The sequence below is a fragment of the Sus scrofa genome, chromosome 6 (genome assembly GCF_054392235.1).
Source record: "Sus scrofa isolate SSC_HxYL_T2T_F1_AM1 chromosome 6, Sscrofa_HxYL_maternal_Yorkshire_Landrace_v2.0, whole genome shotgun sequence".
In the NCBI taxonomy this organism is placed as follows: domain Eukaryota; kingdom Metazoa; phylum Chordata; class Mammalia; order Artiodactyla; family Suidae; genus Sus; species Sus scrofa.
The window spans coordinates 106,208,917-106,225,394 of record NC_139388.1 but is presented as its reverse complement, the minus strand read 5'-3'; the positions used below and the strand labels follow the sequence as shown (position 1 = coordinate 106,225,394).

The 16,478-nt window shown below is 39.9% G+C and overlaps 1 long non-coding RNA gene across 1 annotated transcript in view; it reads right to left on the bottom strand.

Annotated features, from left to right (window-relative positions):
• Positions 1 to 286: 286 nt before the first annotated feature.
• The window catches only part of LOC146402732 (uncharacterized), a 37,341-nt gene continuing 21,149 nt past the window's right edge, over positions 287 to 16,478 (bottom strand). The window contains exons 3-4 of the long non-coding RNA XR_014807676.1: positions 3,438 to 3,527; positions 287 to 2,546 (exon numbers count right to left, since the gene is read on the bottom strand). This is a non-coding gene — a long non-coding RNA (uncharacterized LOC146402732). The remainder of the gene's footprint in view (positions 2,547 to 3,437; positions 3,528 to 16,478) is intronic.

Below are 16,478 nucleotides of genomic sequence, written 5' to 3'. Positions count from 1 at the left end.
TTCTAAAGGCATTTATTAACCCCAATTTTTAAATTTTTATTAAGCATTCCTTTCATTTGCTGGAATGAAAATGATCTAAGGAGTTCCCGCTGTGGCACAATGGGATCTGCAGTGTCTTGGGAGCACTGGGACGCAGGTTCAATCCCCAGCCTGGCACAGTGGGTTAAGGATCCAGCATTGCCATGGCTGTGGCTTAGGTCATGACTGCAGCTTGGATCTGATCCCTGGCCCAGGAACTCATATGCCGTGGGGCAGACAAAAACAAAAAAAAAAGAGCCATCTGAGATCATTTATATAATTGTAATTACACTTAAGTAAAGTACTTGAAATATATACCCACAATATTTAAGAATACTTCTTATCAGTATTGGTAGAATAATTCTCTTTTCTTTTTCAGAATTAGCCTAATAACCACTGAAGAGAGAGAGAGAGAAAAACTACATTCAGTTTGGAAAATGATTGGATCAGAGGTTCAATGATACATTTTCAGTGTGTCACTGATCAAGAGGATGATGATTGAAATATCTGTGGCAGTATCAGCGAGGAGTCAGTCCCTTGCTGTTTCACAAAAGCCACAATCCCAGTAATGACTATTTCTTCTTGTAGCAAAGAAGACAGTAAAATCACAGAGGAAATATTCAAAGTAAGAGAATATTACAATCTCAATCACGAAAGAGATTGGTGTTAGAAAGATGGCATGGTGACTGGAGAAAAATAGGAAAAGATTTTTAAAGTTCTCCGTGATGGGGGCACTCTATTATCGCTGGCTTTATCTCTGATAAAATTTCCTTCTCTATTGTACTCACCCCATGCTTCCTGGAAACCAGCAGAAAGAGAAAAGGTTTTCATGCTAATAGGTAAATCTAAGCATGTCTGTATGGAGCAACTAGTGACTCAATAATGCTCAAAATCAAGGTCAGAGGCAAAGCAAACTTGCCTTCTCCCAGATACTTAATGACTGTGTTCTGATAATCCACCCTATAAGTTAGTGCCTGCAGGCAAGTATGGGGCAGAGAAGAGCTGGGACAGAAACCCCTCAGTCGGTCCAGATATAGGGTCAGCAGTTCTAAATTTTGGACACCACTCTGCCTACAATAAGCTCTAATTTTGGATAAGTTCTTCGGTGTCTCCCTTTGTAGAATGAAGACATTGACCAACACTAAGCTTGTAAGCTCCGTGTCCAAGAAGTTCCAAAAAACCTCAATTACCTTTTACCCACTCACTCACTTCCTTTGCCCTCTTTCCCTCATGTCTACCTGGCAAAGCCTGACCTCTCCATTTACCCAACTATTCTCATCTCTGCATCACAACCTCCAGGCAGTGAAACAGCACGGTGGAGAGTGTCACAACAGAGAAGGTTGGTATCACCCCAGATCTGGAGACTGCAGCCTCCACCCTTGCTCAGCAGAGGTCCTCCCTCAGTCTGGACGGAGGGGTCACTCTAAACATCAGGTTGCCGCCTTGCCTGCTCTGTAGACTCACTGCCAGCCCAACTGTCCTCATCTTCATGCCAAAGTAGAAGAAGGATCGTTCTCTAGATGATGCTCCACTGATGATCATTTCTATAGGATGACTTTCTTCCATTTGACTTAAGGATTTCTTCAGCATGAAATAGTTGCATGATCTATTTAACAAAAACCATCCCTTGTCTGTACTGACTGTTTCCTTTCTTGAGTTAAGGTCTTCAAAAGAGTGGTCTGTAAAGACCATGTCCACTTTCTTATTTCAATTCCCTCTTTCTACTTGGCTTTTGCTCCGGCCACTCCATCACTTGCCTTACTGCTGAATCCAGAGGACACTTTCTGGCCCTCAGGTCTAATAGCATTTGCACTGAAATGTCCTTTCCCTTGGTTTTATGATCTCTCTCCCTCCCTCCCTCTCTCTCCCTTACATGTTGATGTCCCAGAATAGTGCCTCAGGCTCTTCTTCTCTGGTTGGATTGATTTACCAACTTTCTAACTTTCATTTTTCCAAAACTGAACTAGTCATCCTGCTCTCCAAACCCTCCACTTCCTTCTCAACTTGAGGGACCAGCAGTCACTTTATCACCAATAGCAGAAACCTTAGCCCCATCCTTAAATTGACCATTTCTCTCACCTTAGTTATATTTGGTTGCTGAATCATATCAATTCCACTTCTGTAATGCCACACACATGATCAGATCTGATCTCATCATTACCACCGACTACCTCTGTGACACCACACTGAAATTTCTTAGAGGTCCCAGAGCCCCAACAACGTACAACACAGCTCTTCCATGGACTGCAAAGCCTTCTGAAAGCCATCACTGATCTCACCCCCAGACACTTTTCTATGTTGCATCCTGTATTTTTCTCCAAACAAGTGCCAATGGTCTCTGAAATTTCTCGTTCTGGTTCTCACCCAGGGCCTTTGCACATGCTCATCCTTCTGCTGAGTTTTCTCACTCCTCCTCTGCTCCTCATATCAGCTGTCTCATGTCTACACAAGCTTCAGACTCACTTCCAGTGTCTTCTCCACCAAAAGTCTTTCTTGCTGTCCCAGTCTAGGTTGGTCTAGTCCAGTATCTGGAATATAGCAAAAATTATAAACAGTTTTGGAAGTTCAATGATCTGCCTCAGTGATTCTCTCTTTTAAACAATTTACCCTAATTTCATGACTTTTTCTGTACCTCAGCTTTATTTGTTCTTCGCTTTCTGTTCCTTGGGTCTTTGTTCCGTTTTCAGTGCATCACTTTTAACTCTGTCTTCAACAGTTCTTACAAAATGTTTTCCAAATAAAAATGTTAAAGAGAAGCATATGGAGGCGTGGGGTTAATAGACTCGATGGGTTTGGGGCTCAGCTTATTATGGAATATCTGCTCTTCCAGCTATTTCCCCAGTGTGATATTACCAGAGCCTCTTCAGTTGATTCTTTCAATTTTAAGTATTGTATAAAGCTTCTAGCTCCCTTGAACAAAGGAGTTTTCAAAGATGGTGTAGGTACTATAAGTGTGCTTTAAAATGTGAGTGTGAGTATAAGTAAAGATATAGGCTAAGCCTCTGTGATAAAGAAACTCAGGACAACACTAGTTTCAGCAAAGTAGAAATTTATTTCTCGCATAAGAGCTGTAGCCAGGTAGTCCAGGCAGGCTGGTCTGGTCTATGCCAGTGACTCAACATCCTTCTGCCCTGTTGCTCTGCCATGCTCTGGAACTGCTCTGTCCACCCACGAGTTCCTACTGAACTCTTGGGACATGGCTGGTCAAAATTAGAAATGCTGCACTACATGTACAAACACATGCCAACTTTCAAGGACTTTGTATGAAAAAAATAATTCAAATATTGCATGAATACCTTTATACTGATGGCATGTTGAAATAATATTTTGGATGCATTGGGCTAAGTATGTTGTTAAATTTAATCTTTTTTTTTTCTTTTTTTTAGAAAATCTTAAAATCTTAAGAAAATCTGACTCACATTATATTTCTCTTGGACAGTGCGGTCCTAAAACATAGGTATTATCTTCATCTGCATAGTAAAAGCTGACTCGCAGTACCACAGACACAGCTAGAAAAAAGCAGGAAAGAAAATTACAGAGGACAAATCTTTAAGGAGATGACATGCAATTCGCACACGTCAGTTCACTCAGATTCCATTGGTGAGAACTTAGTCACACGGCCCCACCAAGCTGCCCAGAATACAAGGACGTGAAATGTGGGGATGGACAGCAATGTGCTGCATTAGAAAGAAAGAAAGGAGGGATTCCAGGGTAACAGATACTAACTACATATTCTCCGTCACAGGTGTGTTTCTAGAAAGAGGTTTTATTAGAGTTCCCCCATCCCTTTTTACCGGGAAACACCTTCAACTTTACTCAAAGTCAACTCTAATAACAGTGACCTACTGTAAGCACAGGAAAAATGACTCCAAATTTTGTAAAAACCTGTATGAGAAAAGAATCTGAAAAAGAATGGATATGTGTATATGTATAAATGAATCACTTTCCTGCACACCTGAAACTTACACAACATTGTAAGTCAACTATATCCAATAAAAATTTTTTATTATTTTTTTTTGTCTTTTTGCCATTTCTTGGGCTGCTCCCACGGCATATGGAGGTTCCCAGGCTAGGGGTCAAATCAGAGCTGTAGCCACTGGCCTACGCCAGAGCCACAGCAACGCGGTATCTGAGCTGTGTCTGCAACCTACACCACAGCTCATGGCAACACTGGATCCTTAACCCACTGAGCAAGGCCAGGGATTGAACCCGCAACCTCATGGTTCCTAGGCAGATTTGCTAACCACTGAGCCATGACAGGAACTCCTAAATCAAATATACTTTAATAAAAATAAATAAAAACAAAACTTTAAAAAAGCTTTAAAAACTTTAAAAACTCCCCCAATAAAAATGTCTTAAAAAAGAAAGACGCTAGGAGTTCCCGTTGTGGTGCAGTGGTTAACGAATCCGACTAGGAACCATGAGTTTGCAGGTTCAATCCCTGGCCTCGCTCAGTGGGTTAACGATCTGGCTGGCGTTGCCATGAGTTGTGGTGTAGGTCGCAGATGCGGCTTGGATCCCGCATTGCTGTGGCTCTGGCGTAGGCCAGCGGCTACAGCTCTGATTTGACCCCTAGCCTGGGAACCTCCATATGCCGCGGGAGCGGCCCAAGAAATGGCAAAACAAAACAAAACAAAAAAACCAAAAAAAAAAAAAAAAGAAAGAAAGATGCTAAGCAATATTTTCATTCTACTAAAGACCCTTCCCACATATGGAGAAGGGTGTGGAAAAAGACACACCAGGCTATCAATTCTGGGTCCCTGAGGGCAGGTGGGTGGGTGTGCAGAGCTTAGAAGGGTTTCTTGGTTTTGCACTGTTGTACAAAACAACACGTATACGTTTGTATTTTTGGAAGAAGAATTTACTTGGAAGGTTAAAATTTAAAAGGTCAATAATCTGGTCAGTTAGAAACTAAGGTATTATTGTCACAGAAAAGAACAAACCTGACCCCATACTGGATTTATTTCTCTACTTCTAACCCTGTGCTCTGTTGCCTATACTTAGCCATGCTGGCTCTGTACCTTTGGTAAAACAATGTTGCCTGTAGCCTGAAATATACAGGGGAGCCCAGTCTCAAGGTTCTGACCTTTAAAGGGATAAAACTTTTCCATTCATAGATAAAAAGTTGCAGAACAGAATATAATAACTGTCTTGTTGGAGGTTTACAAGAACATTGCGACCAGACCTACATGGACAGCTGCAAGAACAAAGAAAGAATTCCTACACTAAGAAGCGTGCAACAGTAAGACACCCCCCCTCCCCTTTTGGCATAAAAGAAGCCTGAATTCTAACTCAGGTAAGAGGGTTCTTTGGGACAATAGTCCACTGCCTTCTTGGTCTGCTGGCTTCCCTAATAAAGTTGCTATTCCTTGTCCCAACACCTCATAAAGCAGAGTGAGGAGAAAGTAGACATGAAGGCTGGGTGGCAACATTAGGTCTATCTTTTTTCGGCTATGCCCATCCCTGTAGAAGTTCCTGAGCCAGGGCCTGAACCCACATCACAGCAGTGACCCATGCCACAGCAGTGAAAATGCCAGATCCTTAACTGCTAGGTCACCAAAGAACTCTAACACTTTCTCTTTTGCTCTTGGCATGTCATTAAAAGAAGCACTGCTTTAGCTGATGGCATCCTTAAGTGAGCACCAGAACCAGATGGTATTGAGCTTTCTAAATGCTTTTGGGAGATACTATCTTGGCTCGGTGGTTAGCAAATCCAACTAGGAACCATGAGGTTGCGGGTTCAATCCCTGGCCTCGCTCAGTGGGTTAAGGATCTGGCATTACCGTGAGCTGTGGTGTAGGTTGCAGACGTGGCTCGGATCTGGCATTGCTGTGGCTGTGGTATAGGCCGACAGCTGCAGCTCCAGGCAGACCCCTAGCTTGCGGACCTCCATATGCTGTGGGTGCGGCCCTGGAAAAAGACCAAAAAAAAAAAAAAAAAAAGCGCTTTTGTTTCTTAGAACAAGTTTGTGAGTAGTTTGAAAAACAATTAGTATAGAGCAGAATTCTCAGCAGGATTCAATTTCTTTCTATGTCTTAAAATCTGTGGCAAAGGGGAAAGTGGGAAAAACTCAGTTTTGTCTGGAAACACCCACCCGCCAGAGGGATTTGTCTCCTGGGAGAAGAAAAGTCACCACCATTCTGAACAAAATCAGTTTTTCAGCAATTTGGTTCACAGATCTGGGGATCAGGGTTTTCCCACAAAGCTTTTTCATTAACTATTTGGGCATCATTACTACTTTATCTAATAATTGCTAATTAATATTGACATGACAATGTCAAATTCACCTTTAGGTCTTTTCCTAATTTGCGGAGGTTGCCTTAACTTTTTCTCAGGTATGAAACAAACAATCGTCTATGCCTAGGAAGAGTGGAGAGTTCCCTACATTTAGTTGACAGAGAAAGAAAACTGGGGCCTGGTTTATAGATGGTTCTGCACATTATCCAGGAAACACCCCAAAACGGACAGTTGCAACTCTGTGACCTGTTTCTAGCACTTCTCTAGAGGACAAGTGTGAAGGGAACTCTGCCCAGTGGGCAGAACTCTGAGCAGTGCACCTGGTTGTTCATTTTTCTTGGAAGGAGGAATGGCCAGATGCTCAGCTGTATCTTCTCCACTGAACAGGATGTACTCATGGGTTGTGGCCAATTGTTTGGATGGCCAGGGACTTAGAAGGGACGTGATTGGAAAACTGGTGGCTTGAAGGCTTAAAGGAATATGAATAAACCTCTCTGAATGGGTGAAACACTTGAAGATATTTACATCCCATGTGGATGTTTATCAAAGGGTGACCTCCGAAGAGGAGGATTTTAATAATCAAGTGGACAAGATGACCCCTTCTGTGGATACCAGTCAATTTCTTTCCCCTGCCACTCCTGTCAGCCACCAACTGGCTCATGAACAAAGTGGCCCTGGTGGCAGGGATGGAGATTATACAAGCAGCCAGCAAAATGGACTTCCACTCAGCAAGACCAGTTTAGCTGCAGCCACAGCTGAGTGCCCAGTCGGCCAGGAGCAGACACCAGTGGTGCCCCAAATATGGCACTATTCCAGGGGCATCAGCCTGGAGGCAAGTTGATTACATTGGTTTGCCTCCATCACAGACATTGCAGCCTTTGGTTCTTATTGGAAGAGACACTTACTCGGTATACAGATTGCTTTCCCTGCACACAAGGCTTCTGCCAAAACTACCATCTATGGGCTTCCAGAATGCCTTACCCACTGTCATTGCCTCTGATCAAGGAACTCACTTCACAGCAGATGAAGTGTACCATATCCCTGTGCCCAGACTCAGGGAATTCACTGGTCTTATTATGTTTTTCACCATCCTAAAGCAGTTGTCTCAACAGAATGATGGAAGGGCCTCTTTCTTTCTTTCTTTCTTTCTTTTTTTTTTTTTTTTTTTTTTTTTTTTTTTTGTCTTTTGTCTTTGTCTTTGTTGTTGTTGTTATTGTTGCTATTTCTTGGGCCGCTCCCGCGGCATATGGAGGTTCCCAGGCTAGGGGTTGAATCGGAGCTGTAGCCGCCGGCCTACGCCAGAGGCACAGCAACGCGGGATCCGAGCCGCGTCTGCAACCTACACCACAGCTCACGGCAACGCCGGATCGTTAACCCACTGAGCAAGGGCAGGGATCGAACCCGCAACCTCATGGTTCCTAGTCGGATTCGTTAACCACTGCGCCACGACGGGAACTCCTTCTTTTTTTTTTTTTTTTTTTTTTTTTTTTGTCTTTTGTCTTTGTCTTTGTTGTTGTTGTTATTGTTTCTTTCTTTCTTTCTTTCTGTCTTTCTTTTTTAATTTTACAGCTGCATCTGTGGCATATGAAAGTTCCCAGGCCAGGACTGAATCTGAGTCACAGCTGTGGCAATCCAAGATCCTTTAACCCACTGCATAGGGGCAGGCGGGGATTGAACCTATGCCTCTGCAGTGACCCAAGCCACTGCAGTTGGATTCTTAACCCACTGTGCCATGGCATGAGCTCTGGAATGGCCTTTTGCAGATTCAGGTTTCATGTCAGATTGGTGGTAATGCCTTGCAGAGTTGGGGCAAGGTTCTCCAGGAGGCTGAGTATGTTCTGAGTAAGCATTCTTATAGGATGCTCTTTCTATTCTAGTCAGGATTCACAAGTCCAGGAATCTTTGCAGTATATACCTAGTAGTAAACTAGTGTACAAAATGAATGTGAATTTCCAAATTTAAACAAACTGCTATAGGAATTCCTGCTGTGGTGTCATGGGATTGGTGGTGTCTTGGAAGTGCTGGGACGCAGGTTTGATCCCTCGCCCAGCACAATGGGTTAAGAATCCAGCCTTGCCACAGCTTAGGTCATGAGTGAGGCTCAGATCTGATCTCTGGGCTGGGAACTCTATATGCTGTAGGGCAGCCAATAAATAAATAAATAAATAAATAAATAAATAAATAAATAAATAAAACTGCTTTACAACTATTCACAATATCCAAGACATGTAAACAATCTGTCCACCGACAGATGAGTGAATTAAGAAGATGTGGTACACATACACAATGGAATACTACTCAGCCATAATAAAGAACAAAATAATGCCATTTGAGGCAACATGGATGCAACTAGAGATTATCATACTGAGTGAAGTAAGTCAGAAAGAAAAAGACAAAGACAATGTGATATCACGTATATGTGGAATCTAAAATATGGCACAAATGCAAAGCAATTCTGTGGAACAAAAACCAAACGGGAGGCATAACTCTCCCAGACTTCATGCAATATTACAAAGCAACGTTAATAAAGACAATGTGATACTGGTACCAAAACAGACAAACAGACCAATGTAACAGAATAGAGAACCCAGAAATAAACTCAGACACGTATAGTCGATTAATTTTCGACAAAGGAGGCAAGAATATAAAATGGGAAAAAGTCTTTTCAACAAGTGGAGCTGGGAAAACTGGACAGCTGCATGTAAATCAATGAAACTGGAACACACCCTCACACCACACACAAAAATAAACTCAAAATGGCTTAAAGACTTAAATGTAAAACAAGATACCATTAAACTAGAAGAGAACATAGGCCATACATTCTCTGATATTAACTTTACAAATATTTTCTCAGGTCAGTCTCCCAAGGCAAAAGAAATAAAAGCAAAAATAAACCAATGGGACCTAATCAAACTGATCAGCTTTTGCACAGCAAAGGAAACCATAAAAAAACCAAAAAGACAGCTTACAGAATGGGAGAAAATAGTTTTGAATGATGCAACTGACAAGGGCTTAATCTCTAAAATATACAAACAACTTCTACAACTCAACAGCAAAAAACCCAACAACCCAATTGAAAACTGGGTCATTTTGCCATACAGCAGAAATTGGGACAACATTGTAAATCAACTATACTTTAAATAAAACACACACAAAATGGTACTTCCCCAGGGGGGTGGGGGAACTGCTACACAGATTCCCAAAGTTCTACCATTTAATACTACTTCTAGTACTTGACAGTTCCAATTACTCCACATTTTTTACTAACACTTTCTCCTGTTTTTTTCCTAATTAAAAAGATTATGGAGTTCCTTTGTGGCAGAGCAGGTTAGGATCTAGGGTTTTCAATGCAGCAGCTTAAGTCACTGTCATGGCACAGGTATGGATCTCTGACTTGGAAACTTTCATATGCCACGGGCACAGCCAAAAAATTAGCCCTTCTGATATTTATGCATGTGGTGGATAGTCTATTGTCATTTTAATTTACATTTTTTTGTTTACTAATGGTGTCCAACATTTTCATGTGTCTATTGGCCATTTGGGTAGCCTTTCCTATGGAGTACCTGTTAAGTGCCCTTCTCCATTTTTCTTTTGTCTTTTCTTTTTTTGTGGAAGTTTAAAAAGTATATATTCTAGGAGTTCCCATCGTGGCTCAGTGGTTAATGAATCCGACTAGGAACCATGAGGTAGCGGTTTCAATCCCTGGCCTTGATCAATGGGTTAAGGATCCAGCGTTGCTGTGAGCTGTGGTGTAGGTTGCAGACATGGCTCGGATCCTGCATTGCTGTGGCTCTGGCGCAGGCCGGCAGCTACAGCTCCGATTAGACCCCTAGCCTGGGAACCTCCATATGCTGCGGGAGCAGCCCAAGAAATGGCAAAAAGACAAAAAAAAAAAAAAAAAAAAGTATATATTCCAAGTTCAAGCCCATTGTTATATATGTATTTCTACTTTCTGCCTTGTTTTTAAACTCACAGTGTATTGTGATGAATAAAATTTCTTAATTTAAATGCAATTCCACTTATCAACTTTTCCTTTGTTTTATTGTCCCCTACTAAAGAAGCCTTTCTGTATGTCGTATGATAAATCTGTATCATACTTTCCTTTCATATTGATATCTAACATTTACCTAGAATTGATTCATGTATGTGCATAATGTGGTATAGAGGTCAAGATTCATTTTCTATGTTTGGATGTCCAATTGTCTCAACACCTTTCATTGAACAGGTCATGCCTCCCACCCGGCTCACCTGGGTGACCTTTTTCACAAATCAATCATCCATAAAAGTGTGGCAGTGATCGTAGATTCTCTGTTCTATTTCTCTGGTGTATTTTGCTCTCCTTACAGAAAAACAACACTATCTTAATTATTGTAGCTTTATAATAAATCTTTTTATCAATTAGAGAAAGTCCTCCTATTTTTTTCTTCATCTTTTTTTTTCAAATTTTTTTAATTTTAATTTTAATTTTTTTGCTTTTTAGGGCCTCAGCCATGGCATATGGAAGTTCCCAGGCTAGGGGTCGAATCTGAGCTACAGCTGCCGGCCTATGCCACAGCCACAGCAATGTAGGATCCAAGCCAATACCACAGCTCAAGGCAACGCCAGATCATTAACCCACTGAGCGAGACCAGGGGTGGAACCCACCACCTCATGGTTACTAGTTGGATTCGTTTCCACTGCACCACAAATGGGAACTCCATTTTTTCCCCCAATATTCTTGACCCTTTTCATTTTCAAGTAAAATTTAGAACTATCTTGTAAATTTCTATACAAAAGAAACCTGTTAGTATTTTTTAAATGGGCATGTTATTAAATCTATAAGTCAACTTCCTTAACTTTCATCCATTACTGTGAATTCCAAGTCTTAAGTCAATTAATACAAGTCTTTAATCCATTAAGATGTTTAGTTCCTTCCATTAGGTCTCAATAACTTTCCTTTAGCTTTTGGTGAAACGGTTTTACTCATTTTTCATTTGACGTATTCTTAAAAGTTTCATATATTTGATGCTATTTTGAATTAAATCATTTCAAATTATATTTTCTATTTTTTTTTTCTTTTTTAGGGCCACATCTGAGGCACATGGAAGTTTCCAGGCTAGGGGTTGAATCAGAGCTGTAGCTGCCAGCCTAGGCCACAGCCAGAGCAACACCAGATCTGAGCCACATGTGCGATCTGCACCACAGCTCACCGCAACACCAGGGATTGAACCCACATCCTCATGGGTACCAGTCGGGTTCATTACCATTGAACCATAACAGGAACTCCTATACTTTCTAATTATTTATTCCAGGTGTGAAGGAATACATCTGGGTCCCTGACGAATTTGCTAAATTCTAATAGTTTGTGCATTATTTTTGATTTGACATGTATAATTATGTCATATGCAAATAACACTTATTTTTTATTCTAACCATTATAACTTTTCTTTTTCATTTATTTGTTCGTTGCTTGTTTGTTGCCTTCCTGTGCCAGCTAGGATACATTACAATGTTAAGTTTAAGTGGTAAGAGGGATAAGATTGGGAACATTGTCAGTTTCCCAAAGCAAAGGAAAAGCTTTGTTTTACCATGAAGTACAATGCTTACTATAGGGATTTTGGTAGTCTTAGATTAAAGAAGTTCCTGTCTAACAAAATAAATAAATAAATAAATAAATAAAGTTCCTGTCTGTTAATAATTTGCAAAAAGTATTGACACTGGATGTTGCGTTTTATCAAATGCATTATTATCTTTTTTGACCATATATGATTTTTTTCTTTTTTCTTTTTTTATGGCTGCATCTGTGGAATATGTAAGTTCCCAGGCCAGGAGTCAAATTGGAGCTACAGCTCAAGGCCTACCCCACAGCCACAGCAACACGAGATCTGAACCACATCTGCAAAATACACTGCAGCTTACAGCAATGCTGGGTCCTTAACCCACAGAGGAAGGCCAGGGATTGAACCCATATCTCATGTAGACAACGTTGGGTTCTTAAATTGCTAAGCCACAACGGGCATGCCTCATTTTTTTCTTTATTATAATAATGAAATTAATTGCATCCATTACATCTCTAAGGTTAAAACAACCTGTATTCATGGAATAAATCCAACTTGTTAGTGGTGAATTATCATTTTTATATAACTTGGACTTGATTTATTTTTTGTTGTTGAGAAATTTTACATCTATGTTTATACAAGGTATTGTCTGTACACCTTGTTTGATTTTATTTAAACTTCCTCTTAATAACAGTAACTTCTTTCCAAAAAGACATTCTGTGCACAAATGACAATGTTCTCATTGGCTGTGAACTGAATCGTGTCTTCCTCAAAAGTCATGTTAAAACACTAACCACCAGTGTGACTGTATTTGGCCCAATGATCCTTAGAAGGTAATTGAGGTTAAATAAAGTCATAAGAGTAGGGCTCTAATCCAATAGGGTTGGCAGCCTTGACACATGAACTGAGGAAGAGCTATGTGAGGACACAGAGGGAAGCAGCCATTTACAAACCAGGAGGAGAAATCTTAACCAGAAACAGAATTTTATGGCACTTTGATAACAGGCTTCTAGCCTTCAGAGCTGTGAGAAAATAAATATTTGTTGTTTAAGCCATCTAGGCTGTGATATTTTGTTATGGCAACTTGAGCAGACTAAGACATTTCCTACATCCAAAAAAGAGAGCTGTAAAATTCCCACCTGTTGCATCCTCCTTTGGATGCTGTTAATTGCTTTCCTGGCTCATTTACATCCCCACCTGAATACGCTATAATGCAAAGGCTAAATTGCAAAGTTAACAACCATGAAATTTCTTTATACCAAGTAAGACAGAAAAGAAGGAAGATGTCAAAATATATAAAACAGGAAAATTCATAAACATTTTTCAAGCAAGAAAAAAAAACTGCCTAGCTGCTACAGTCATCATTTCTATTACTGACTGCAAGGCGGTACTTGATACAAATAACTTCATTTTCCTACTTCCAATTCCATAGCTCCTGGGCCCTCAGCCAGCACCTAAGCTGGGAAGTTTTACTTGGTAAAGTAACCTGAAGTTTCATTTCTGAAGGGCTTGAGTTCTTAATGGTTCTGTCTTTGCTGAATTGCAGAAGTTTTCTGTTAACTACCAGGAAGGGAAGTAGTTAAAAGATATCCCTCCCCAAATCATCTCATGTCCAGATATTATTCTCTGATGCCATTTCATAATAGAAATCAATTTTTCACTGACTTGGTAATCAGAATCAATTCCCCCAATTAGATTCTGTTAGTTTAGCAACACAAGGACCTGAAATAGCCAAATGACAGTCTCTGTTTCCATTTTAAAATATCCTTTCATTGTGTTTCTTGGTGGAAGCATTCCTCCTTTGGGAAGTAAGACCTTTAAACCATTAGAAGCCAAATGTGTAGGAATTAGAAGCAAAAAATCTGGGAGAGGGTTAATAGGTTTACTAGTGAGAGGAATCACTCTCAAATCCAGCTCTTCATTGCCAGATCAATATATTCCAGCAGTTAGAAAAATGGCACTGCATATAGGGTGTTGCCTTAAAGCATATTCTATATGATAATGTCCATCTTACGAAATGTTGTCTTTTCACTGCACCATAGTGAATCTTCAGGAAGCTGTACAAAAGCTCTCTCAGGCTAGATGCTTCTCAGTGATAGGGTACAGGGTAAGACTAATGAATTCCATTATTGCTCTTCTCTTGCTGTGAATTGCTTTTCCTGATGAGAAGCAATGTTCTGTGGAATACTTTGATGAGAAAAAAGACATTTCCTATTTGCAGCAGAAATATTGTGGGCAGTGAGGTCAATCAGTAAAGACTAAAGAGAGTAACTCCTACTTCAAATACAAGCACAGCAGTATAAGACTTCAAGGAACACAAGAAATCTAGGTAATTTGACATCACCAAAGGATCACAATAATTTTCTACTAACCAACCCTGAAGACATGGAGATCTGTGATTTATCCAATAAATAATTTAAATTGCTGTTTTAGGAAATTCAATGAGTTATGGGAAAGCATAGAAAGATGATTCAATAAAATTAAGGTGATAACACACAAAGGAAATAAAAATTTTAACAGAGAAATAGAAATTAAAAACAACCAAATAGAAATTCTGGAGCTGAAGAATACAATGAATAAAATAAAAAATACAGGAGAGCATCAATATCAAAATAGATCAAGCAGAAGAGTCTATGAAGTTGAAGATAGGACCTTTGAAATTATACAGTCAGAAGAAAATAAAGAAAAAGAAATAGAGTGAAAAAAGCCTACATGAACTATGGGATACCATCAAGACATGCAATCTGTAAATTATTGGAGTCCCAGAAGGAGAGGAGAGGGAAAAGGAGACAGAAACATTCTTTAAAAAAATATTGGCTGAGGAGTTCCCGTCGTGGCGCAGTGGTTAACGGATCCGACTAGGAACCATGAGGTTGCGGGTTCGGTCCCTGCCCTTGCTCGGTGGGTTAACGATCCGGCGTTGCCGTGAGCTGTGGTGTAGGTTGCAGACGCGGCTCGGATCCCGCGTTGCTGTGGCTCTGGCATAGGCCGGTGGCTACAGCTCCGATTCGACCCCTAGCCTGGGAACCTCCATATGCCGCGGGAGCGGCCCAAGAAATAGCAACAACAGCAACAACAACAGACAAAAAGACAAAAAAGACAAAAAAAAAAAAAAAAAAAAAAAAAAGTCGTGTTATAATAAAAAAAAAAAAAAAAAAAAAAAAAAATATTGGCTGAGAATTTCCAAAATTTAGGGAGAGACCTGGCCATTCCAGTTCATGAACACATAGGTCTCCAAATTATTCAGTTCAAAAAGATCATCTCAGAGACACATTACAATAAGTTTATCAAAAATCAAAACAAACAGAGAATCTAAAAATCAGCAAAGAGGCTTTTTAGTTACAAGGAAACCTGCCATTAGGCTATGAGTATATTTCTCAGCAGAAACGTTATAGGCCAGAAGATAGTGGGATGTTATGCTCAAAGTGCTGAAAGAAAAAAATTAACTATCAATCAAGAATACTTTATTCTGGAGTTCCTGTCGTGGCACAGTGGTTAATGAATCCCACTAAGAACCATGAGGTTGTGGGTTTGATCCCTGGCCTCGCTCAGTGGGTTAAGGATCCAGTGTTGCTGTGAGCTGTGGTGCAGGTCACAGACACAGCTCGGATCCTGCATTGCTGTGGCTGTGGCATAGGCTGGTGGCTATAGCTCCAATTCAACCCCTAGCTTGGGAACCTCCATATGCCACAGGAGCAGCCCCAGAAAAGGCAAACACACACACACACACACACACACACACACAAAAGAATACTTTATTCAGCAAATGTGTCTCTCACAAATGAAAGAATGAAAAGACATTCTCAGACAAATAAAAGCACGAGGAGTTCATCATCACTAGATCTACCTTACAAGAAATGGTGAAATAAATTCTACAAGGAGAAAATGAATGGATGGTAATTAGTAACGTGAAAATGTATTAAAACATACCACACACTGGTAAAGATAAAATACAGTCAAATTCAGGACACTTTAATAGTATAATGTGGTATCCACTTAACTGTAGAAGAAAGGTTAAAGATAAAAGTGTTAAAAACAACTACATCTACAATAATTTAATAAATGTAAAATATAAAAAGAGGTAGATTATCATATCAAAAACATAAAATATGGGGTGGTGGAATAAAATGGTAGAGTTTTTATATGTGATCTAAGTTGTAATCAGCATAAAGTAGACTCTAATCTATAGGACATCTAAGCTATGATATGCTTCATGTTAGGCTCATGGTAATGACAAAGAAAACAATCTACAGTAGATACACAAAATATAAAGAGAATTGAAGTATACCACTATGGAAAATCATCAATTCACAAAGGAAAATTGCAAGAAATTAACAAGTCAACTACAAAACACCCAGAAAACAATTACTAAGATGGAATCAGTAAGTCTGTACCTATTAATACTTTAAATATAAACATATTAAACTCTCCAATAAGAAGGCATTAAGTGGCTAAATGAATTTTTAAAAAAGGCTCAACTATATGCTGCCTACAATAGACTTATGTCAGCTTTAAGGATACATATATGCTAAAAATGAGGGCTTGGGAAAAAATATTCCATGCAGATGAAAACCAAACAGATTAGTGGTAGCTATAGCTCTGTATCAGGCAAATAGACTTTAACTGAAAAGTTGTGACAAAAGACAAGGAAGATCATTATATAATGATAAAGGGGTCAATTCATCA